Source organism: Hemitrygon akajei, chromosome 24 (assembly GCF_048418815.1).
Source record: "Hemitrygon akajei chromosome 24, sHemAka1.3, whole genome shotgun sequence".
Classification (NCBI taxonomy): Eukaryota; Metazoa; Chordata; class Chondrichthyes; order Myliobatiformes; family Dasyatidae; genus Hemitrygon; species Hemitrygon akajei.
The window spans coordinates 18,219,197-18,245,619 of NC_133147.1; the positions used below are offsets into that span (position 1 = coordinate 18,219,197).

At 44.9% G+C, this 26,423-nt stretch overlaps 1 long non-coding RNA gene across 3 annotated transcripts in view; it reads left to right on the forward strand.

The window, feature by feature from the left end:
• The window catches only part of LOC140715921 (uncharacterized), a 54,419-nt gene that overhangs the window by 11,202 nt on the left and 16,794 nt on the right, over positions 1-26,423 (forward strand). For all 3 annotated transcript variants that reach the window (XR_012096219.1, XR_012096217.1, XR_012096218.1), the window contains exons 2-3: positions 7,351-7,458; positions 11,662-11,750. This is a non-coding gene — a long non-coding RNA (uncharacterized lncRNA). The remainder of the gene's footprint in view (positions 1-7,350; positions 7,459-11,661; positions 11,751-26,423) is intronic.

Consider the following 26,423-nt stretch of genomic DNA (forward strand, 5'->3'; position numbering starts at 1 on the left):
CTCAGCATTCAGCACTATCGTACCCTCAGTACTAATCAACAATCTCCAAAACCTGGGACTCTGTACCTCCCTCTGCAACTGGATCCTTGACTTCCTCATTGGAAGATCACAGTTTGTGTGGACGGAAATAACACATCCTCCTCGCTAACAAACACCACTGGCGCACCTGGAGGATGCGTGCTTAGCCCACTGCTCTGCTCTCTCTACACCCACGACTGTGGCCAGGCGCAGCTCAAACGCCATCTATAAACTTGCCTATGACACAACTATTGTTGGGATAGTTTCAGATGGTGGCGGGAGGTGTACAGGAGTAAGAAAGATCAGCTGTTTGAGTGGTGTCCTAACATCGGTAAGACCAAGAAATCGATTGCGAACTTCAGGAAGGAAAAGTTGAGGGAACACACGCTAGACCCTACCGAGGGATCAGTATTGGAAAGGGTAAGCACTGTCAAGTTCCTGGCTGTCAACATCTCTGAAGAAGTCACAGTAGCTGCTATTTTTCATCAGGAGTTTGAGGAGACTTGGTATGACATCAAAGACTCGCATGTACCACGGAGAGCATTCTAACTGGTTGCATCACCGTCTGGTATGGAGGGGTGACTGCAAGGATTGGAAAAAGCTGCAGAAAATTGCAAACACAGTCGGCTCCATCATGGGCGCTATGAAGGACATCTTCAAAAGGCAGTGCCTCTAAAAGGCGGCATCCATCATTAAGGACCCCCATCACCCAAGACGTGTCCTCTTCTCATTGCTACCGTAAAGAAGATACAGGAACACTCAACGATTCAGGAACAGCTTCTTCCTCTCTGCCATCAGATTTCTGAATGGACAATGGATCAACTTTTTTTGCTCTCTTTTTGCACCAATTTAATGTATTTAAAAATATTTTTTTCTTATTGTAATTCAAAGTTTTTATTATCATACACTGCTGCCACAAGACACCAAATTTCATGAGTTGTGTCGGTGATACTAAACCTGATTGTGATCCTAATTTGTGTGTGCAGTTGGCTTCACAATATTATTCTCTTAGTATTCCTAGTTCCTCCAGGAGGACCACAACCTTGCCGTAGGGTTTGGAGGCTTGCGTGCCCCAATGACCCAGAGAGCTACGTTGGCTGGAGTCAGGGCTTCATGCTTTGGCTTTTGGTAGGGTCACCCATGCCAATCAGGTCAAAAGTTAGAGGCCAGACTAAGAGTCTTTCAGATTTGCGAGTTCAGCTCAGGGCTAGCAAGCATGACTGGTCAAAAAACAATTGTTAGGAAAACAGCAAAGAAGAATTATTCTATACAGGCGGAGATGAAAGACCTTTATTGTTGCCCTGAATGCCAGTGGCGTCAGGGACAGTAAGTAAGTATTCCTAATTGTTTGGTAAACCTAAACGTCAGCTTTTTCCCATTCATGCACTGGGAACTCCAGGTCTCCCTCCACGTCAGTTCTCTGGAATCTTCCACTCTCCCACATTATACTCCATTTGCCAGGTCTTTACCCAACTTCTCCACATGTCCTTGTAACATCATAATGCCCTCTTCACCACTTTCTTACTTAGAAACAGTATCTTCATTGTAATAAGTTTGAGGGTCTGATCCCTGTGACACACAACTCATTACATCACAAAAAAACTAAAGAATTCCAACTTGTGCTGGTCAGCAGGTCTTTTATATGCTACAATGCATTATTTCCTATACCCCAGGATGCTGTTTTCCATAATTATCCTTCGATATGACATGTTATCAAATCTTGGTACATTTATCGGTTCCCCATTATCCACAGCACATGTTGCTCTTCAAAGAACCTCGATAAGCTGGTCAAAGGTGAATCTCCCCTTTCACAAAACCTTAAGTTGACTTTCGTTGAATGCCCTTTTTTTCTAAGTGTCCTCTGAATCACAGATTCTAATCTTTACCCCCATGGCAGATGCTATGTCTTGATGTTGAGGCCCAAAGCCTGAGGCCTGGTTGCTGGAGACTGGAGGCCTGTCCTGGTGGGGGAGGGGGGGGGGGGAGAGAGAGGAAAGGGCTTTTTTTGACGTCGTTTTGTTTTGTGCTTTAGACTAAAAGACCATAACACATCGGAGCAGATTTAAGCCATTCAGCCCATCAAGTCCACCCCGCCCTTTCATCATGGCTGGCTTATTATCCCCCTCAACCCCCCCCCTTCTCCTGCCTTCTCCTCATAAACTTTGACACTCTTACTAATCAAGTTACGAATCAACCCATCCACCTCCGCTTGAAATATAACAAATATTGCAGAGGAGGTTTACAAGGATGTTGCCTGGATTGGGGAGCATGCCTTATGAGAATAGGTTGAGTGAACTTGGCCTTTTCTCCTTGGAGCGACGAAGGATGAGAGGTGACCTGATAGAGGTGTACAAGATGATGAGAGGCATTGATTGTGTAGATAGTCACAGGCTTTTTCTCAGGGCTGAAACGGTTGCCACAAGAGGATACAGGTTTAAGGTGCTGAAGAGTAGGTACAGAGGAGATGTCAGAGGTAAGTTTTTTACTCAGAGAGTGGTGAGTGCGTGGAATGGGCTGCCGGCCACGGTGGTGGAGGCGGATACGATAGGGTCTTTTAAAAGACTTTTATATAGGTACGTGGAGCTTAGTAAAACAGAGGGGTATAGGTAAGCCTAGTGATTTCTAAGGTAGGGACGTGTTCGGCACAACTTTGTGGGCCGAAGGGCCTGTAATGTGCTGTAGGTTTTCTATGTTTCTAAATGATTCGGCCTCCACAGCTGTCCATGGCAATGAGTTCCACAGATTGACCACCCTCTGGCTGAAGAAATTCCTCCTCATCTCCACTCACCTCCCCTTCCACACACAAGCACCAGTAAAGCATCAAGCCTCCCTCCTCCCCCCACTTGTTCCAGCAGAAAGCATCAGCCCCCCCCCACCTCCCTCCATACAATAGCAAGCCCCCAGAAAACATGAATTATAGACTATCAAAAACTACTACCTGCCCCAAAACCTCAACATCTCAACAGGTCTTCTCACTAATGAGGGACAATTTTCAGTCCACTGTCCAAAATTATTTGTTAGGTGTTTTTCCCTGGTGTTTTTTGAAAATTTTTTCCTGAGATCCTGCCTTCCACCTCTTGATCTCTGGCTATTCTTTTGACATTAGTTATATGATGTCTGTGGGGAACCATGGTAATGTGGTAGCTGTAACCCGGGGTGTTTCAGAGTTCGTAGTTCAGTTGCAAGGTGTTTGTACGTTCTCCCCGTTAAAGCTGATTTATACTTCTGCGTAGCAGCCTACGCCGTAGCCTTCGTAAGCAGCCTGCGCCGTTGTGAGCATTTACACCTGTGCGTTGGTGTGTCTGCGTCGCTCTGCAATTCACCGCCAAAACGCTAGTTGGCGGTGGGGTTTCTAATGGCGACTGAGCGCATCATGTTGGAGTTGGAGCTAATAAATGTTGAACAAGGGTTACTTTTATTGAAATTACTGTAACGCAGAAAAGAGAGAAGACGTCCGAGGAGATGGTGTGTACGACCATTGAACGGATTGAGGCAGAAGGAGGGTGAATTTTCTGTGCTTGTCCAGAGACATGGACGAGGAAATGCATTTCAAACATTTTCAGATGTCGGCAGGTAGATTTGACAATTTGGTTCATCGTCTCCAACCATTTATTTTGCATCAGTGTACGCACAGTATGCCTGTAGACAGGATGAAATACGATGCTACTAAGCGGAACAATCACAGTTGCTGCGGTCTGCGTCGCCGCGACGCGCAGTTACATTTTTGGAGAGTTGCTTGTCAGGCTCTGGTGTAGGCGTAGGGTACAGTGTAGGTTACGCGGCTATGCCATACCTATGGCATTCATTTGATGCAGAAGTATAAATCAGCCTTAACAGCTTAGGTTTCCTCCTAGTGCTCTGGTTTCCTCCCACAGTCCAAAGTCGTATGGGTAAGGGTGGGGTTACTGAGTTGTGGGCATGCAATGTTGGTGCCAGAACCCAATGCCTCCAGTACTCGCAACCTGGGTTCAATTCCTTCCGCTGCCTGTAAGTGACCGCGTAGGTTTCCTCCGGGTGCTCCGGTTTCCTCCCACAGTCCAAAGATGTTCTGGTCGGTAGGTTAATTGGTCATTGTAAATTGTCCCGTGATTAGGCCAAAGTTAAATAGGTAGGTTGCTAGGTGATGCAGCTCAGTAGGCCTGGTCCACTAAATAAATAAAAATAAGAAATAATGCAAAATAATTCTCTAATTTCTGAAAGAATAGATGCTGCTCTCTACTCTAGCCCTCAACATAAAGATTGAGTCTGGAGTTGCAGTACCTTTCTCTCTTGTCTTACTGTGGAGTGGCCAATGCCCTTAGAATTATATCACAGACCATAACTTCAAATTACTTTGAAAAATACCACAAAGAGAAGGATATTATGATGCAAAAGGATCCGATATGTTTAGGAATCACAATGGTGTTTGTCCATGCAAGTCCATACAGACATATTTAACAATCTTCGAAAGGTAAAAAGATTAGTTTTATTTGTCACATGTGCATCGAAACATACAGCGAAACGTGTCAATGGCGTCAAATCAGATCATGGAGGATCGTGCTGGAGGCAGCCCACAGTTGTCGCCGTGCGTCCAGTGCCAACAAAGCACGCCCACAACTTCTTAACCTTTAGAATGTGGTAAGAAACCGGAGCACCCAGAGGAAACCCACGCGGTCACAGCGAGAGCGTACAAACTCCTTACAGACGGCGTGGGGAATCGAACCCTGATCTTATGGTACATCCAGCACCGTAAAGCGTTGCACTAACTTTACGCCACTGTGCTACTGCAGTACGTGGCAGCTACACTTGGATACATACACACACACGTAATCCGCAGGATCCAAGGGGGCGCGTCACCAAAGTTTCTCCGACACCACCTCCCAAATTTATTACCTCTGCCACCTGGAAAGACATGGCCAGCGGACATGGAAGATCTCCACCTCATGCAAGTAAAGGCCAACTAGTGACCCACCATCTTGCTGTGGGCTGCTCAAAGCTTGCCCGGCAGAACGGGAAATGTCTGAACTGAATGCCTAACACCGAAGCCGATAATCGCCTTAGATAATAAGATCAGATTATAAGAGAAGGAGATGAACGCCTGTGGCTAGTTGGCCAAGAACTATTGGACAAATTAGAAGAGGTGATGCAGTGCAGGGTTACCAGCACCGGGAATAAGAAGCAGAAAGCACTGCAGAAGAGAATGAAGGAAATTGACAAGACGGATAAGATAGAAAATAACAATGCATGGATCCAAAACTTGCCCAGTAGACCATTGCCAAGTACAGAACAAGAAGTCTTCATGAGAGGCCTCAATTTTAATTTGAAAGGCGTGGCAGACCTAGCCAGTTTAGAACATGTGCTTAGGTTAAATGGGCTACCAGAAGAAACACTACTGCAGATAAGCGAAGCAATTTTACCAGCTATGACGTGCAACAAATTCTTCAATGCCTTATTCCTGGTTTCGTCATGACCAAAATACTGGAACCCTTTGCCCAACACCACCATTGTAGCGTTTACCGCTTGCATTATGGTTGTTGAAAGGTGCTACCTAATGACATTTGTAAAGGAATTTAGGAGTGAGCAATTATATCACTGATGTCCCTAAGTATCACTGATATCCTGTAAAAATATTTGTATAAGATTTTAGGTAAGTCATATTTACAACATTCTATACTGTTTATGTAGATGGATACAGAAAGTTGAAAGTTTAAAGTAAAGTATTATCAACGTACATATATGTCACCACATATTACCCTGAGGTCCATTAACTTCAAGAAATCGCAAGACATAAATATCAAAGTTCTAAAGTTCAGAGTACATTTTTTATTAAAGTATGTATGCACTATACAACTCTGAGATTCATCTTCTCCAGACAGCCATGAAACAAAACCATGCAAGCAATTGCAAAGAAAAGCATCAACCACCCCTCCCCGCTAAAAAAAATCAAATCACACAAACTGCAGCAACAACGTTGGCCAACCTCCCCCCTCCCCATGCAAATTAATCAAACAAATTGCACAAATGGCAACAGGTAAGGATGAGTGAAAGCACAGATTATAAAAATGCAAGATCGAAAGAGTGCAATCGAACCACAGTCCAATCCATAAACCACAGACTCGAGACGGCTTGCCTCCCTCACGGAGCACCCTCGGAGACAGCAAGGTGCTAGAGCACACAGTCAAAATGTAGAGCACAGGCTCCAACCGTACCAAAACCGCATCTAAACGAAAAAGAAGGCGTAAAAAAAGTGAAAGAAACAGTTTCGTGGACTAACTGAGAGACGTCACCAGATAATACTGGGGAAAAGTGAATTTATAAATACGAGAAATATGTAAAGGAAGAACAATTACCGGAGTATTGAAAGCTCAGAAGAGATTTAATAAATATACTCAAATTCATTACAGGATTTGAGGGGATGATCAGTTAAAGATTAGTTCCACTATTTGATGAATTGGTTACAAGGAGGATAACTGCTTGCCTTCAGTGATGCCTGCAGCCTATGAATGAATTAAATGAAATAACATTGAATGGAATGGCTTTACTCATCGATCTCTTTGAATGATTTGTGAGCTGAATCTCTATTCAAGGATAATGACGGCAATTGATTGATACACTGCGAGCCCGCCGGTGTACCACAGTACTTTCCGCGGAAAGGAGCGGCACTAACTGGTTGCGGCTCTCCGCCGTGACCCTCTAAAAGGTTTTGATCAATAAAGCAACATCGCCAAAAAAAAAAAATCCAATCGCATCCAGTTTCTTCTGATAGCACAAGGTCATAGCAATCACTTAGGCAGAGACGCATCGCCTCAGAAAGTGAAGCTACTTTCTCAGTAACTGAATATCCTTTCAAATGACTTGTTGACAAGGCAACCACAAATATTCTTTAGAAAATGTCACAGTTTGGCATCATGCACAGTTAGGTAGCTAGGTGGAACAAATCCTTTACTGAATGGACTGATGTTTATTTAAATGAAACACGAGTTTTTTTTCCCCCCGAACAAGGCAAAGAGCTCGGTGAAATTCCAAACTCGACTTCAAGAACAGGTCCGGTGTAAGGTTTTGCGTTTCAGCATGCTGAAAAGCCTGTGTACCCTCTGGAAATAATGACAGAAATGCGATTTCAAAATAAATAGCGTTCAATGAAAAGAAAAAAAAATCTATGTCTTAATTACTTCTGTGACACCTGACACAGTTCTGAGAGTCATTCAATCTGGAAGGCTACATTCTGACCAAAATATAGTTCACCTGGGGAATGGACAGGTTCTGCTTCTATAGGTGTCTCGATGTTGATTTTGCACGTGAAGTTGAAAGATGCACAGAAATCACTTTATAATGATAACCCTGCCTTCACAGCATTGAAACAAATGGCATCAAAAGCATATAAGACTGACGGGGGAAAGAAAACAATTCCGAAAGGCGGAGGGAGAGAAGAAACCAGTTCTTTCATTCACTGGAATGAATGTGAGTATTTGAAATTAATAATCTTATGAGAGACCCTTGGATGTATGCGAATCATTAAATCAGTTGCTGGTAATCTAGGGATGTCCTCTATAGTGTTAAACCATAATATATTTACTTCGTGATTTGTATTCAGTTAGCACCTTGTTTGACAGTGGGATGGGGCAAAGTATTTCATATTCAACAATTTTTTAACCTGCTTGCACTTAACAAGCTTCCTCAAGCAATGATGAAATAGATTGCTGGGTAATTACCTCTTAAGTGGGACAAGACACACTGGGAGAGATCCCTAGATCAGGAGTTCCTAACCTGCAGTCCATGGACCCCTCAGTTAATGGTGCAGGTCCATGACATGAGAAAGGTTGGGAATTACTGACCTGGATCATGTTTGTTAAATCATTTACTTCCATAAAAAATGGAAGACAGGACTCCAATGCAGTCAAAAGAGGGTCATTGATAATTGGTTCTTTCTACTTGAACCTGATTCTGATGGGCACACAGACTCATTCAGGAAGAAGTTTCTCTTTTTCCTGCTGTCCACCCAAACCTTTTCATACGTAGACATGAGAAAGTCTGCAGATGCAGGAAATCCAGAGCAACACACACAAAACGCTGGAGGAACTCAGCAGGTCAGTCAGCATCTATGGAAAAGAGTAAACAGTCGATGCTTCGAGCCGAGACCCTTCATCGGGACTGAGAGTGAAGGGAGGAGATGCCTGAATAAAAAGGTGGGGGAAGGGTTAAGGAGGATAGCTGGAAAGAGATTGGTGAAGCCCAGTGCGTGGGAAAGGTCAAGGGCTGGAGAAGAAAGAATGTGATAGGAGAGGAGAGTGGACAATAGGAGAAATGGAAGGAGGAGGGGACTGGGGGGGGGAGTGATAGGCAGGTGAGAAGAGGTAAAAGGTTTGAGTGGGGAGCAGAGAAGTGAAGGGCAATTTTGTTCACCAGTAGGAGAAATCGATATTCATACCATCAGGTTGGCGAGCGTGCGGACGGAATATAAGGAGTTGCTCCTCCACCCTCAGGCTGGCCTCATCTTGGCACGTCGGAACGGGAGCGGGAATTGGAATTAGAGTGTTTGGCCATCGGGAAGTCCCGCTTGTGGCGGATGGAGCGGAGGTGCTCGACGAAGCGGGTCCCCCAATTTACGACGGATCTCACCGATGTAGGGAAGGCCACATCAGGAGCGCTGGACGCAATAGACGACCCCGGGTGAAGTGTGGTCTCACCTGGAAGGACTATTGGGGTTCTGAATGGAGGTGAACGGGCAGATATAGCACTTCTGATGCTTGCAGGGATAACTGCTTTGAGGGAGGGGGGCAAAAGTATGTTTAGTAGTAGGGGATGCCGGAAGTTGCAGAGGATAATGCACTCATCCATAATTACATTGGGGTAGTAATAAAAATTAAAGAATATTGTGTTAAGGTTACAGATAACATGCAGGTCATGATGAGCTGGATTGAGAGATCAAGAGTTCATCTTTATCATATTGGAGGTTCCATCAAGAGGTTAGAACCTGGTAGTACGGGTTCTCAAGCTTCATATCTTCTGCCTGATTGGGAAATGGGGGAGAGGAGAGTACAACCAGGATGGAAGTGATTGTTGGCTGGCTTCCTGATGCCTAGGGAAGTGTAGATGGAAGCAGGGAGAGGAGAGTACAACCAGGATGGAAGTGATCGTTGGCTGGCTTCCTGATGCCTAGGGAAGTGTAGATGGAAGCAGGGAGAGGAGAGTACAACCAGGATGGAAGTGATCGTTGGCTGGCTTCCTGATGCCTAGGGAAGTGTAGATGGAAGCAGGGAGAAGAGGGAATGGCCAGGATGGAAGTGATTGTTGGATGGCTTCCTGAAGCCGAGGGAAGTGTAGATGGAGTCAGTTGGAGGGGAGAAATGGTGGAAGAGCTCAGCGGGTCAGGCAGCACCCGTGGAAGGAGATAGCCATTCAACATCTCGCTGAAGACCCTTCCTCTAGACTGGCGTCTCTACCCAGAACATCAGCTGTCCATGATCCTCCACAGACGTTCTGACCTGTGGGGTCCCTCCAGCAACTTGTTTCAGCATCTGTGAAATCTCTTGTATCTCGGTGGAGGGGAGGCTGCTTTAAGTGATGGGCTCAGCTGTGTTCACAATTTTTTGCAATTTGGCCAGAGCAGATAACATACCAAAAGCCCATTATTCATAGTAGCAGAATTAGACCATTCAGCCCATCAAGATTGCCCCACTATTCCATCAAGATTGCCCCACTATTCCATCAAGATTGTCCCACCATTCCATTGTGGTTGTCTTGTTATCCTTCTCAACCCCACTCTCTTGCCTTCTTCCCATAACCTTTGATGCCCTTACTAATCAAAAATCTATCACCCTCCCTTTTAAATGCACCCAATGACTTGGCCTCCATAACCATCTGTGACAATGAATTCTATAGATTCATCACCCTCTTGCTAAAAAAGTTCCTCCTCATCTCTGTCCTAAATGGATGTCTTTCTATTCTGAGGCTGTGTCCTCTGGTCCTACTATAAGAAACATTCTCTCCACATCTATTCTATCAAGTCCTTTCAAGATTTGATAGGTTTCAAGCTTACTTAGGATACATACCAAGCTGTGCAGTACTTAGATTCAAAGATTCAAAGTCCTTTTATCATCAGAGAATGTATAAATTAAACCGCCTTGAGATTTGTTTGCTTACAGCTAGCCACAAAGCGAGAAACCCAAAAGAAGCCAACTAAAAAAAAATAAAAGACCAACACCCGATGTGCAAGAGAAAGAAAAAAAACACACAAATCATGCGAACAACAACATTCCAAACCAAAATGAGTCCTCAGATCTGAACCCTGGAGTAGGCCCAAAGCCTTGCTTATCATATTAGCAGGCACGGAGCACAGCGGCTCATAGCCTCAGCGCCATGGAGACATGAGTGAGCTCGGATCCCGACGCCCTGTCATTTCAGTCTATCTGGGCCGGCATTTAAATCGACCAAACAACGGAACAGCGAGAAGCTCTGGCACCCTGGAGGGAGAAGTGAACTAGGTGAAGAGCAAGTGAAATCAGTTCTCGCCTCTAACCTGGGCTGGCGGTTAAAGTGTCTGAACAGTGGATCGCATCTTGCACTAGGACCTGGCTACTGTGAAGGGCTCGGGGCCTAGCCAAAATTGGCTAGCGACTCGCTCCAGGCCCAGATTTCGCTGCCCAGCCTAAAACTGCTCTCAAGCTCTTCCAGTCAGCTCAGGCCTGGAGCGATCCAACCTCGCACCCGGGCCAGTGGATTGGGCATCAAATCCCCTCTGCCCTGACTGCTCCTCTTTGCGCTGAGCAATCCAACCTCGCACCGGGGCCACTGGTACGGGCATCAGAACCCCTCCGTCTCACCCTCTCCTCTCCATATGGCTCACTCCATCTGCACAAACTCTGCAACACACCATCCCAGCTTCACCCCCCTGAACTTACCTCACCATCACTCGTCCCATCACAGCGATAATTTAACACAACTTACCTCAGAAAAGCTGCTTTTAGTGATATTTTTAATGGGACTTCTTAACTTTTTAACTGCCGGTGATCTGTCGCACGGGTTCAGTAGTGCCATCTTAACCAGGTTAGAAATATACTTAGAGGTATATTCTAGCTATTTACTGCACAAACCATTAATACCTTCCCCTTCTCTCTTGCATTCCCAATTACATTTATTTATTGAAATACGGTGGAGAGTAGGCCATTCCAGCCCTTTTAGTTGTGCCGCCCAGTAATTCCCGGATTTAATCCGAGCCTAATCCTGGGACAATTTACAATGGCCAATTAACCTACCAACCGGCACGTCTTCGGACTGTGGGAGGAAACCGGACCACCCGGAGGAAACCCACGCTGTCACCACGTTCTCTGAGCTGTAGCGGTGGACAGGACTTGAGAATCAAATTCCTGCACAAGTGGACCCTCAGTCCAGTAAATTGCCTCTGTCTCTTTAGCTAGGGCCCTCTTAATAGTGGGCCAGCCCATTCGATTTGTACTGAAATAGAAAAGGAAACAATCGGTATTAAGTAACTGCAGAGGATGGCGAATGTCAGTCTTCCCTCCCTTCACCTCTTACACCACGAATTCCAGTGGCCACTTAGAAAAAAATCTACACTGCCAGATTTTTTAAAACATGTTAATTGTTTCCTTTCTAAGCGCTGGGAACAAAGATATTGATTTATTTTGGTTTCCCGCACTCTGCCAGCCTCACAAAAGCCCCCTTGATCCATGGGAGAGATGTCAAAGGAGGCAATTTCTGCCACGGAGCGCCTGCAACTCAACCGTATGAAAGAGGTGAGTACCCACTTTCACACTCAGGAAAGGTTTAACCAGCTGCGACTATTGTGTTACACAAATTCCTCTTTGCAGACTTTGTTCATTGTGGGTGCACCAGCAGTGATGGGAATCTTGAAATGCTTCACAAGAATAAGCCAAGCCTTCCAAAAATAAAAAAAAAACTGTTCTCATTTTCACTGAAAAGAAACTAGACTTGTTTGGGACCTTTTGTTCCCTATCTTTGTTGTGACTCTATTTGTTATATTGACCCAGTTCCTGAATGGGATTATTGTTCCATTTGCCGTCTGTTAGAATCGTATGAAGAGAACGATCGACACAGACCTAACTGATAACCAGGGGTGTAACCTGACTTAAAGAAATAGAAGCTGTTGGGGGGGGGGGTTGGGTTGGGACATGGGGAGCTGGGGGCAGTGGAAAAGAATTAGCCTATTTTGTTGAGAGTGTTTTATTGTTTTACTTATTGAGATGCAACATGGGGTAGGCCCTTCTGGGCTTTAGAGCTGCGCCACCCTGCAATCCCTCGATTTATTTCAAGGGACCAATTAACCTACCAACCAGTACGTCTTCAGACTGTGCGAGGAAACCGGAGCACCCGGAGGAAACCCAGGAGGTCACGGGGAGAACGTACAAACTCCTTACAGGCAGTGGCGGGAATCGAACCCCAGGGTCCCTGGCACCATAAGGCATTGTGCTAACCACTATGCTACCATGCCGCCCCGTAGAGCTGATTGAAGACTTTGTTAAATGTCCAATGACCTATTTGTTTTGGGTCAATAACACCTCTTCAGCACAAGCCTTTAACGAAAGCACAACATAACAGAGTACAAAATAAAACTGTGAAACAGGGCACTGTCTATATAACTGAGTTCAGGGAAGACGTACCACTACCTGGGACCATTTTCCCCCCAGTGAGTATATGTGAAAAGTGAGTGCCATATTGAACCCCATATCTATGGAAGGACATGCTTGACCCTGGAGAAGGTCCACAAGTGGTTCACAAACATGATCCCAGGCACGAAAGGCTTAACGTGTGAGGAGCGTTAGATGTCTCTGGATGGAGTTCAGAGGATGTGGAGGGACCTCATTGAAACTTACAGGGTACTGAAAGACCTGGATAGAGTGGACGAGAGGCCTAGGTGAGGATGCTAAGGGCCCAAGCATTGGAGTATCTGAGACTAGAATCGAGACTGAGACGAGAACAGGGTTCTTGACTAGAAGCTAGACAAAAACCCGATGAGACTAGACGAGAATCCAATTGAGACGGAAATCCTCAGCGCAATCACAGACTGAGCCAGAGATGAGCAACGACTGAGAGTGAACCTAAATTCAGGTCATAAGAATGGTTTTCTGAACCAACATGTCGAGGAACCAACTAGAGAGCAGGCCATTCTAGATTGGGTATTGGGTATTGAGCAATGAGTAAGGGTTAGTTAGTAATCTTGTCGTGCGAGGCCCCTTGGGTAAGAGTGACCATAATATGGTGGAATTCTTCATTAAGATGGAGAGTGACATAGTTAATTCAGAAACAAAGGTTCTGAACTTAAAGAAGGGTAACTTTGAAGGTATGAGACGTGAATTAGCTAAGATAGACTGGCAAATGATACTTACAGGGTTGACGGTGGATATGCAATGGCAAGCATTCAAAGATTGCATGGATGAACTACAACAATTGTTCATCCCTGTTTGGCAAAAGAATAAACCAGGGAAGGTAGTGCACCCGTAGCTGACAAGGGAAATTAGGGATAGTATCAAGTCCAAAGAAGAAACATATAAATTAGCAAAAAAAAGCAGCACACCTGAGGACTGGGAGAAATTCAGAGACCAGCAGAGGAGGACAAAGGGCTTAATTAGGAAAGGGAAAAAAGATTATGAGAGAAAGCTGGCAGGGAACATAAAAACTGACTGTAAAAGCTTTTATAGATACGTGAAAAGAAAAAGATTGGTCAAGACAAATGTAGGTCCTTTACAGTCAGAAACAGGTGAATTGATCATAGGGAACAAAGACATGGCAGACCAATTGAATAACTACTTTGGTTCTGTCTTCACTAAGGAGGACATAAATAATCTTCCGGAAATAGTAAGGGACCGAGGGTCTAGTGAGATGGAGGAACTGAGAGAAATACATGTTAGTAGGGAAGTGGTGTTAGGTAAATTGAAGGGATTAAAGGCAGATAAATCCCCAGGGCCAGATGGTCTGCATCCCAGAGTGCTTAAGGAAGTAGCCCAAGAAATAGTGGATGCATTAGTGATAATTTTTCAAAACTCCTTAGATTCTGGATTAGTTCCTGAGGATTGGAGGGTGGCTGATGTAACCCCACTTTTTAAAAAAGGAGGGAGAGAGAAACTAGGGAATTATAGACCGGTTAGTCTGATATTGGTGGTGGGGAAAATGCTAGAGTCGGTTATCACAGATGTGATAACAGCACATTTGGAAAGAGGTGAAATCATCGGACAAAGTCAGCATGGATTTGTGAAAGGAAAATCATGTCTGATGAATCTTATAGAATTTTTTTGAAGATGTAACTAGTAGAGTGGATAGGGGAGAGCCAGTGGATGTGGTATATTTAGATTTTCAAAAGGCTTTTGACAAGGTCCCACACAGGAGATTAGTGTGCAAACTTAAAGCACACAGTATTGGGGGTATGGTATTGATGTGGATAGAGAATTGGTTGGCAGACAGGAAGCAAAGAGTGGGAGTAAACAGGACCTTTTCAGAATGGCAGGCAGTGACTAGTGGGGTACCGCAAGGCTCAGTGCTGGGACCCCAGTTGTTTACAATATATATTAATGATTTAGACGAGGGAATTAAATGCAGCATCTCCAAGTTTGCAGATGACACAAAGCTGGGTGGCAGTGTTAGCTGTGAGGAGGATGCTAAGAGGATGCAGGGTGATTTGGATAGGTTAGTTGAGTGGGCAAATTCATGGCAGATGCAATTTAATGTGGATAAATGTGAGGTTATCCACTTTGGTTGCAAGATCAGGAAAACAGATTATTATCTGAACGGTGGCCGATTAGGAAAAGGGGAGATGCAACGAGACCTGGGTGTCATTGTACACCAGTCATTGAAAGTGGGCATGCAGGTACAGCAGGCGGTGAAAAAGGCAAATGGTATGTTGGCATTCATAGCAAAAGGATTTGAGTACAGGAGTAGGGAGGTTCTACTGCAGTTGTACAAGGCCTTGGTGAGACCGCACCTAGAATATTGTGTGCAGTTTTGGTCCCCTAATCTGAGGAAAGACATTCTTGCCATAGAGGAGTACAGAGAAGGTTCACCAGATTGATTCCTGGGATGGCAGGACTTTCATATGAAGAAAGACTGGATCAACTAGGCTTATACTCACTGGAATTTAGAAGATTGAGGGGGGATCTTATTGAAACGTATAAAATTCTAAAGGGATTGGACAGGCTAGATGCAGGAAGATTGTTTCCGATGTTGGGGAAGTCCAGAACGAGGAGTCACAGCTTAAGGATAAAGGGGAAGCCTCTTAGGACCGAGATGAGGAAAAACTTCTTCACACAGAGAGTGGTGAATCTGTGGAATTCTCTGCCAAAGGAAACAGTTGAGGCCGGTTCATTGGCTATATTTAAGAAGAAGTTAGATATGGCCTTTGTGGCTAAAGGGACCAGGGGGTATGGAGAGAAAGCAGGTCCGGGGTTCTGAGTTGGATGATCAGCCATGATCATACTGAATGGCGGTGCAGGCTTGAAGGGTCGAATGGCCTACTCCTGCGCCTATTTTCTATGTTTATAAGAACATAAGAAACAGGAGCAGGAGTAGGACATCCGGCCCGTTGAGCCTGCCCCACCATTCAATAAGATCATGTGTGATCTGACCATGGACTCATCTCCACCTACCTGCCTTTTCCCCATAACCCTCAATCCCCCTACTATGCAAAAATCAACCCAACCTTGTCTTTGGCATATTTACTGAGGTAACCTCCAGTGCTTCACTGGGCAGAGAATTCCACAGACTCACCACTCTAAGAGCTCCAGTAAGCTCTTCAAACAGGACCTGCCTTTGCTGAATCCATACTGATGGATCCATTTCTTTCCAGATGCCTCTCTATTTCTTCTTTAATGATAGCTTCAGGCATTTTTCCAACTACAGATGTTAGCCTAACTGGCCTATAGTTACCTGCCTTTTGCCTATAACCTTTCTTGAACAGCGATGTGACATTTGCCATCTTTCAATCTGCCAGGACCTGCCCAAAGTCTAGAGAATTCTGGTAAATTGTCACCGAAACCTCTACTATAACTTCCGCCATTCCTTTCAGTACCCTGGGATCCATTCCATCAGGGCCAGGGGACTTGCCTATTTCAGGCCCATAAGTTTGCTCAGCGCTACTTCTTTCGTGATAGTATTGAGGTCCTAACCTCCCAAAAGATGGCCACCAATTAACAGAGCGATCCTGAATCTTTCAAAGGGCTGTGCCCGCTATCCATACTCCAGAGAATCAGAGCACCTAAATCCCAGAGACTGGCATGGTCGGGTGTATACCGTAACACATGGAGAGGATGTTTCCGTTCGTAGGAGAGCCTGGGATCCAAGGACACAGCCTCTGAATAAAGCAGGGGTTCCCAACCTGAAGTCCACGGACCCCTTGCTTAATGGTATTGGTCCAAAAACGGTTGGGAACCTGTGGATTAAAGGGATGTCTCTTTAAAACCAGGCTGAGAAGGAGTTTCCTTAGGGTAGAGGGTGGCGAATTTTTGCAATTCTTTCCCACAAAAGACCGTGGAGGCCAACTCATCGGTGGTATTTAAGACAGAAGTTGATAGGTTCACGATTAAGAAGGGGACTAAAGGTTGTGGGAGAAGGAGGATTAAAAAAAAAACCCCACGATTGAATGCTGGAGCAGAGCTGATGAGCTGAATGGGCTAATTCTGCTCCTATATCTTACGGTCTTATCGATTTATTGACACCAATGCAGCAGGTGCATTTATTTGCACACTCCTCTTTGCTTCACGGACAAACCCTGATTCAACAACGATAGTAATGTGTATTTATATGCTGTCTCTAATGTAGAGGGAATGACCCAAAGGGGGCTCTCGCTGTGAAACGGAGACACCTCCTTCTCTCTTATTAAGGAGAGAGAGAGAGCCTGTGGTCTGTTGAATACCGGATGAATGTGTAGTCTTTGGGGTACTTCAAGTCTGTGTCTTTGCTGCACCCTTGAGTGCTCGGTAGTGGGTGCTGATGCTTTTTTTTTGGTGGTGGGGGAGGGGTTGTTTCTTGCTGCCACTTACGCATGGGAGGGAGGGGAGCGGGGGGTCTTTGGGGTTCAAACATTTAACTGTCATTCATTCTTTGGGGCACTCCTCTGTTTTCACGGATGGTCGCGAAGAAAGAACATTTCAGGATGTATATTGTACACATTTCTCTGACATTAAGTGCAACTTTGAAACCTTGAAACCTTTGAACAAAGATGGCCAAACAACACACACAAAATGCTGGAAGGAGTCAGCAGGTCAGGCAGCACCTACGGAGAAGCGTAGACAGTCGACGTTTCGGGCCGAGACCCTTCCTCAGGACTTGTGTTTGTGAAACAAGGTGGCCATTTGGTCTTAAAGCTTGATGACAGAGGAGAGCGAGAGAACGAGATTGCAGGAAATGGAAGAACGCACCCATCTCCGAGGGTAGAGGACTGGATGGTGATTCAGAGATGGGAGGAATAGTGTTTCAGGAATCGGATCAATCAAAAACCTTTCTTTTATAGTCTGGCTACACTTTTGGTCTCTTATTTTAGTGGTGGTGTGTATTTTTTCCCCACAGCTTTAGCCAACAGCTCCCTCTACCCAGCACAAGTACTCACACTAAACTCAAATACCGGGTGCGGTCCAGGTCAGAGTTTAACATCTATTTCTATCATTGTTACTACTTCATTGTATTAATAATTGTTCCCGTTTTATCCATGGTCCGCAGCAACAATTAGAGACATTACACCATCCATTCTTTTTCCATAACTGAGGAATGTGTTTGGAATCTTAAGCCAAGGTTTAACTAAAAGGAGGATTGAGATTTATTTATCGCATATACATCGAAATGCACAGCGAAATTGCGTTAGCAACCAACAACCCCGAGGATGTGCTGGGGGCAGCCCGCAAGTGTTGGCACACATTCTGGCATCAAAGTAGCATGCCCACAAGTTTAAGTTGGGCTTTTTTCTTGAACTTTAGTTTACTGGTGAATTTATGTGACTCTTGGTAACTGCTCGAGGAGGGGTTCCCAACCTGGGGTCCACAGACCCCTCAGTTAATGGCAGGGGTCCATGGCATAGAAAAGGTTGGGAGTAGATTAACCCTTCTAGAATTCAGGTCCAACATAGAAAACCTACGGCACAGTGCAGGCCCTTCGGCCCACAATGCTGTGCTAAACATGTACTTTAGAAATTACCCGGGGTTACTCATAGCCCTCTATTTTTCTAAGCTCCATGTACCTATCCAGGAGTCTCTTAAAAGACCCTATCGTTTCCGCCTCCACCACCACTGCCGGCAGCCCATTCCACACACTCACCACTCTCGGCATAAAATAACTTACCCCTGACGTCTCCTCTGTACCTACTCTCCAGCACCTTAAAACTGTGCCCCCATGTGTTAAGTCATTTCAGCCCTGGGAAAAAGCCTCTGACTATCCACACGATCAATGCCTGTCATCATCTTATACACCTCTATCATGTCACTTCTTACCCCCCCGCTGCTCCGAGGAGAAAAGGCCAAGTTCACTCAACCTATTCTCTTAAGGCATGCTCCCCAATCCAGGTAACATCTTTGTAAATCTCCTCTGCACCTCTTCTATAGTTTCCGCAATCTTCCTGTAGTGAGGCGGCCAGAACTGAGCACGGTACTCCAAGTGGGGTCTGACCAGGGTCCTATATAGCTGCAACATTACCTCTCAGCTCTTAAACTCAATCCCACGATTGATGAAGGCCAATGCACAGTATGCTTTCTTAACCACAGAGTCAACCTGCGCAGCAGCTTTGAGTGTCCTATGGACTCGGACCCCAAGATCCCTCTGATCCTCCACACTGCCAAGAGTCTTACCATTAATACTGTATACGAGGTCTCCCGGAATTCAAATGCTTTTCCATGGAGGCTGAGGGGAGATCCGACAGAGGTTTATAAGATTATGAGAGGCATAGATAGAGTAGACAGGGAGCATCTGTTCCCCAGGGTTGGAATGTCTAATACCAGAGGGCGTGCATTGAAGGTGCGGGGGGTAGGTTCAAGGGATGATGTGAGGGGTAAGTTTTTTACTCAGAGAGAGGTGAATTCCTGGAATGTGCTGCCTGGTATGGTGGTAGAGGCAAATACACTGGACGCCATTAAGAGATGTTTGGATAGGCACACGGATGTGAGGAAGATGGAGGGATATCAACATTGTGTTGGTAGGAGGCATTAGTATATGGGTTTTTTAATTTGCTTTTTAGCTGGCACAGCACAGCATTGTGGGCTGAATGGCCTGTTCCTGTGCCGTACTGTTCTAGAAGTATTGGGCTGGAAAGTGCTCAGGAGCATTCACTGTGATGGGATCTCATCCATAAAGTGCTATGTTTGCTTGTTATCTTCAACTATTCTGAGAAATAATAATTACCCTATTGTGTAATTAATATGTTAGTTATACTTGAGTAATCTTGTATATATATATTGTTTGATTCAGCATTTTTGTTTGTTTAAATAATTCATGACAGTTTATATGTAAAAATACAAACGTCATCACGCTATCACAAGATAGGTGCACACCTCGCTTCAAGACAAAGTTACACTTGTATTCCCAGATTCCCATGTCCTTTGAATTAGTTTAATGTTTTGAAGTTCCTAAATACTATAGGAAGGATGTTCAAAGTAAAATTTATTTTCAGAGTGCATGCATGTCACCACATACAACCCTGAGGTTCTCAATCTGCGTACTCAGCAAATCCAAGGGCGTACTCAGCAAATCTGTGGACAGGATCAACAAACTGTGCAGATATAAATAAATAGCAATAAATAATGAGCTTGAAATAAAGAGTTCTTAAAGTGAGGCCGTGGGTTGTGGGAACACCAGAAATAGAATGAGTGTAAGTTACCCCCTTTTGTTCAAGAGCTTGATGGTTGAGAGGTAGTAACTGCCCTTGAACCGGTTCTTGGAGGCTTTGGAAAGGGTTCAGAAAAGGTTTACTAGGAAGCAACGCTTCAGGCTGACTGTAACAACGAAATAGCGACTGTTATCTCTCCTGGTGCTGGAAGGAGCGATATCTGTCTCTCCCTTGTGAGAGAGAGAGCCTGTGGGATGTCAAAATGTTGGAGTGAACAGTAGTTTTTATGGACTGTAGGGCTATGCTTTCACTTCCATGGTGGGTTGTGGGAATGCCGATGTTTTCTGCTAGAATAATTTGGGGGAGGGTTGATGCTGCTTGTGCACTGAAGGGGTTGGGGGGTAAAGGGTTCTTATATTTTTTCTGTCATTCATTCTTTGGGGTTTTCTGTTTTGAGGATGTCTGTGAAGAGTAAGAATTTCAGGTTGTATACTGTATATATTCTCTGACATTAAACGGAACCATTGAACTGTTGAAGTTGCCTGGAAGAGCAGGCACGTGAGATAAGGAGAGGTTAGACAAACTGGGGTTGTTTTCTCTGGAACGGCAGAGGCTGAGAGGAGACCTGATAGAAGTTCTTAAATCTATGAGTGGCACAGTTAGAGTGGACAGCCAGAATCTTTCCCCCCCCCCCCCCCCACCCCTCGCTCCCCAGGATAGAAATGTCTAAAATAGAGGACAGGCACGTAAAAGGTCAGGGACCAAGTTCAAAGGAGATTTGCGGGGCAAGTTCTTTTTCACAAAGAGCTGTGAATGCCTAGAATGTGCTGCCAGGATTGATGGTAGCTGCAGAGGTTGCTAAGAGGCTCCTAGACAGATGGATAACTTTTGCAGAGAATGGACATTGTGTAGACAGAAGGCATTAATTTAGTTAGGCATTTAATTACGAGTTTAATTAGGGTAGAACAACATTGTGGATCAGATGGCCTTTTGTTATGCGGTACTGTTCTATGTTCTAAATTGAAAGGCCTCCTATTTAAATAGTCAACTTTTCTGAATTGCAAGCAAGGAAGCATTCTCTGAAAATGAATGAAGATTATGTCTCCTGTAGATGATTAGTGATTTACTGAAAGGGGTGCAGTGTTGTTATCAGAAATTCACTGCTTTACAAGAGACAATGTACAAAGAAACAAGTTGGATCCAATACCATCAACTGCCTGGGTCTTACAGATAACTCTTAGCCGTCAAAGGTGACAACCAATGTGTGTGGATACATCTCTGCCTTTAATTGTGATAGGCATTGGTCGGACCGCAATTGGTCAGTCATTGTACGTGTAAAATTTTTCACGGAATCTATTGATTTCCGTTCTACTGTGGAAGGCCTGCAAGAAGAGAAATCTCTAGCTAGTATATGGTGAGATATACTGCACATATTTTGACCTTCTTCAGGTTAAGAGATCCTTCTGATGTGGAACCATGAGACTATAAGACGTAACGGCAGAATTAGGCCACTCAGCCCATTGAGTCTGCCTCGCCATTCCATCGTGGCTGATCTATTATCCCTCTCAACCCCGAAAGGGTGGTGGAGCGGAGATACGTCTCTCTCAGAAGAGGTGCAAGGAGCTCCTTCCCTCCGCTAGTCTACAGATCACCCTTGGGCAAGGTGTAGCACCTGCTTAGCCCCCCAATCAGGGTCACACGAACCCATGGGAGCAGGGGGTGGATGGTCGTATGAGCAGCCGGTGCACATCACAAGTCCTGGTTATGCGACCACTGACGCCAGGCAGACAATCTCTGAAGAGTATTGATAATGGCCGGGGTCACCCGTCTTGCAATAGTCACTGCCCAGAGGAAGACAATGGCAAACCACTTCTGTAGAAAAATTTGCCGAGAACAATCAAGGTCATGGAAAGAGAGAAGAGTAAGTACAACAGCATGAAGCGGGTCTTCCCCACGGGCAATGATCCCCTGCAGATTAAAGACAGATGGAAGACCATGACCGTCCACATCATAGGACATGGCACATAAAGATGATGGAGATCTAAGGGGGGAATACACTGACATTGGAGAGGGACCACAGGACGTTCACAAGAATGATTCCAGGAACGAAAGAGTTAACACATGAGGAGTGTTTGTTGTCTCTGGGCCTGTACTCATTGGAGTTTAGAAGAATGAGGGGGATTTCCTTGAAACCTACCAAAAATTGGAAAGCTTCCTGGAGTCGACGTGGAAGGATGTTCCTTGTAGTGGGGGGAGTCTAGGAGCAGAGGGCACAGCCTCAGAATAGAAGGATACCCTTTTAGAACAGAGATGAGAAGGAATCTCTTTAGCCAGAGGGTGGTGAATCCGTGGAATGCATTGCCACAGAGAGCTGTGGAGGCCAAGTCATTGGATATATTTGTGGTGGAGATTCTTGATTAGTAAATGCGTCAAAGGTTACAGAGAGGAGGAAGAGAATGGGGTTGAGAGGGATAATGAATCAGCCATGATGGGATGGTGGAGCAGACTCGTTGGGCAAAATGGCCTAATTCTGCTCCTATGCCTTATAGCCTTATGGTTCCACATTACAACGATCTTTTAACCCAAAGAAGGGCAAAGTCGATGAAATTTATTATTAAAGTACATTACGTACAGTATATGTCACCATATATCACCTGGAGATTCATTTCCTTGCAGGCATTCACAGTGGAAGTGAGAAATACAATAGTGTAAATGAAAAGCTGCACGCAAACAATGACTGACAAACAATTAATGCACCAAGAACGACATACTCTGCGAATAAACATGAGTTATAGAGATGTTGAAAGTGAATTCTTAAGTTGTGGAATCAGTTCAGAGTTGAAGTGAGTGAAGTTTTCCACGCTGGTTCAGGAGCCTGATAGTTGAAGGGTAACAACTGTTCCTGAATTTGGTGGTGTGGGACCAACGACTCTTGTACCTCCTTCCCTGTGGTAATAAAGAGAATTGTTTCAGGCAAAATCCACTAGATAAAAGAAAATAGAAATCCAGGCTGTAGTAAAGATTTATTTCAATTTGAAATCTAAATAGAAAGAGAATAAATTTAAACAGAGTTTTCCAAAGGATAGGATAACACTGTCTATAGATTAATGAACAAGTCTGTAGACATTTTTGTCATAGTTAGAGTTTCCTCCCTTCAAATATGCCTCATTCACTTGTCTTGTATGGAATTATTTATCCTGCGGCTGACGGAATTTTTGCCAATGTCTTTCCACCCTCGGTGCCAGTAACTAGTTTGTGAAAGGTTTCTTGCCTTCATGAGGCTGACCTTTCGCAGGCACACTTGTGGAAATGCACGGACACGCTCACATGCTCGTGCAGATTTCTGCCTTTCACCGGCCACCTCTTCAACCATTACACTGCGTGAGTTGTCTTTGAACAATCGGATCCTGTGCTTCGTGTTTGTCGTTCTCAGGCAAAGTGAATCAATTGCTCCCCCCCGGTCTGAAAAGGAAATGGACCGCGTTTGAAATATTTCATTGATTTTTGGAACATGTAAGCCATTTTTATGGTTTTCCAGAATGTCAGAAAACATTCCAGAGATAGAAGAATCACTCTTTGAATGGGCTTGACATTTCCTCTTTTTAAAATGCATGATATTCACTGAGCTTGTGTTTAGATCGCACCGATTTAGAGAGATCCCTTTTCATAAGAGTTCCAAAAGTCATTCTTTGTATGTTTTCAATTACTCGAAGAACATAGAAATCTACAGCACGTTACAGGCCCTTCGGCCCACAATGTCGTGCTGACCATGTAACCCACTCTAGAAATTGCCTCAAGCTTCCCTACCACACAGCCCTCTATTTTACTGAGCTCCATGTACTATCTAAGAGACCCACCTCTTGTACCCGTCTCCACCACCATTGCTACAGTGCATTCACCACTTTCTGTGTGAAAAACTTACCTCTGACATCCCCCTTGTACCTATTTCCCCAAGCACCTTAAAACTACGCCCCCTCATGTTAACCATTTCAGAACTGGGAAAAAGCCTCTGGCTATCCACACAATCAAAGCCTCTCATCTTCTTATACACCTCTATCAGGCCGCCCCTCATCCTCCGTCGCTCCAAGGAGAAAAGGCCAAGTTAACTCAACCTATTCTCATAAGGCATGCTCCCCAATCCAGGGCAACATCCTTGTAAATCTCCTCTGCACCCTTTCTATGGTTTCCACATCCTTCCTGTAGTGAGGTGACCAGAACTGAACACAGTACTCTAAGTGGGGTCTAACTAAGGTCTTATATAGCTGTGACGTTACCTCATGGCTCTTGAACTCAATCTCTCAGTTGATGAATGCCAACACACCATATGCCTTCTTAACAACACTGTCAACCTGCACAGCAGCTTTGAGCTTTAAGGACATGGACCGCAAGATCTCACTGATCCTCCACACTGTCGAGAGTCTTACCATTGATAGTGTATTTTGCATGGTTCTTCGTGGTAGGCTGATTCAGAAGATTAAGGGGCTTGCGGAGCTACTGACACAAAATGCCAGAGGAACTCAACAGGCCTCGCAGCGTCCATGGAAATGAAGAAACAGTCGACCTTTCAGACTGAGATCCTTCATCAGGACCAGAAGGAAGGGGAGACTTGGTGGACTGGATTCAAAATTTTCTTGGCCATAGGAGACAGAGGGTAGTGATGGAGGGGTTGTTTGTTCTGGAGGTCTGTGACCAGAGGTTTTCCACAAGGGTTAGTGCCGGATCCTCTGCTGTTTGTGATCTATAGAATTGAGTTGGACAAAAAAGGGAGGTGACTGATCAGTGAGTTGGCAGATAATGTAACGATTGGTGGAATTATGGTTAGTGTAGATGGTCGTCAAAGGACTGGACCTGGTGTTGTGTAATTAGCCTGGCCAGGTATCTGAGCTTCCAATGGGTGAACCATTAGGGAATAGTGATAACTTTCAGGATAGCTGTAAATAAGATAGGTAGGGTCCTTGTGGGACAGCTTTAAATTGGAGTAGGGCATTAGTCAGGAACTAAGAAGCGTTAATTGGGAGCATCTTTTTTCTCGCAAGTCCGCATCAGACTTGTGGTGGGTGTTTAAAGATCAATTGCACGGAGTACAAGCAAGTTAAGTTCCTGTTAGAAGGAAGGACAGGGGTGGAAAGATAAGACAACCTTGGACGTCCAGAGAGGTGATGAGTTTAGTCAAGATGGAAAAGGAAGAGTATGTAAGGTTTTGGAAGTAGAGGTCAAACGGAGCACGTGAGGGTTATAAAGCAGCCGGGGAAAAAACACTAAAAAAGGGAATGAGGAAAGCCAGGAGGGGCCATGAAAAGTCTTTGGCGAGTAGGATTAAGGCGAATCCCAAGGCTTCCTATATATATACATCAAGAGCAAGAGGGTAACTAGGGAGAGAGTGGGACCACTCAAGGATAAAGGGGGTAACATTTGATTGGATGCAGAGAATGTGAGTGAGGTATTTAATGAGAGCTTTGCTTCAGTATTTACTAAGGAAAACAACATGGAAGACCAGAATATCAGTGCTGAGTGTATAAATGCGTTAGAGCATTTAGAAATCAAGGAGGAGGAAGTGGGCCTCCTAAGGAGTATTAAGGTGGATAAGTCTCCAGGGCCTGATGGGATTTACACTAGGGTTCTTGAAGGAGGCAAGAGACAAGATTGCTAGATCCTTCACCAGTATCTTCTTGCCCTCTCTAGGCACAGGCAAGGTCCCGGAGGACTCGAGAGTGTTGCACTTCTATTTAAGAAGGGAACAAGGGAAAATCCTGGGAACCATAGACCGGCGAGTCTCACGTCAACTGTAGAGAAATTGCTGGAGAAAGTTCTTAGAGATAGAATATATGAGCATTTGTAAACCCATGGCCTAATTAGGGAGAGCCAGCATGGCTTTGTGCACGGCAGGTCGTGCCTTACCAACTTGATCCAGTTTTTTGTCAAGGTGATGAGAGAGATTGATGAAGTTAGGGCAGTGGATATTGTCTACATGGATTTTAGACAAAGTCCCTCAAGGGAGGCTAATCCAGAAGCTTAAGATGCATTGGGTCAGCAGCAAATTGGCTGTTTGGATTCAGAACTGGCTGGCACATAGGAGACAGAGGGTAGCGACTGAAGGGACTTGTTCAAGCTGGGGGGTCTGTAATTAGTGGTGTTCCACAGGGATCTGCCCTGGGACCTCTGCTGTTCGTGATGTATATAAATGACCTGGATGAAAATGTGGGTGGGTGGGTTAGTAAGTTTGCGGATGATACCAAGATTGGTGGAGTTGTGGATCGAGTAGAAGTCTGGTAAAGAATACAGCGTGATGTAAATCAGTTGCAGATATGGGCAGAGAAATGGCAGATGGAGTTTAACCCTGATAAATGTGAGGCGTTGCACCTTGGTTTTGCAAATGCAAGATCCTTAACAGTGTTGCTGAGCAGGGAGATCTTGGGGTCCAAGTTCATAGCTCCCTAAAAGTGGCTACACAGGTCGATAAGGTGGTTAAGAAGGCTTATGAATGCTTGCTTTTATTACTTGAGGCAATGAGTTCAAAAGTCAGGAGGTCACGTTGCATCGTTATAAAACTCTGGTGAAGCTTATACAATTATGCAGGGCATAGATACATGTACAGAGAGTACCTGTTTCCCAGGGTAGAGGTGTCTAGTACCAGAGGGCAGGCATTAAAGGT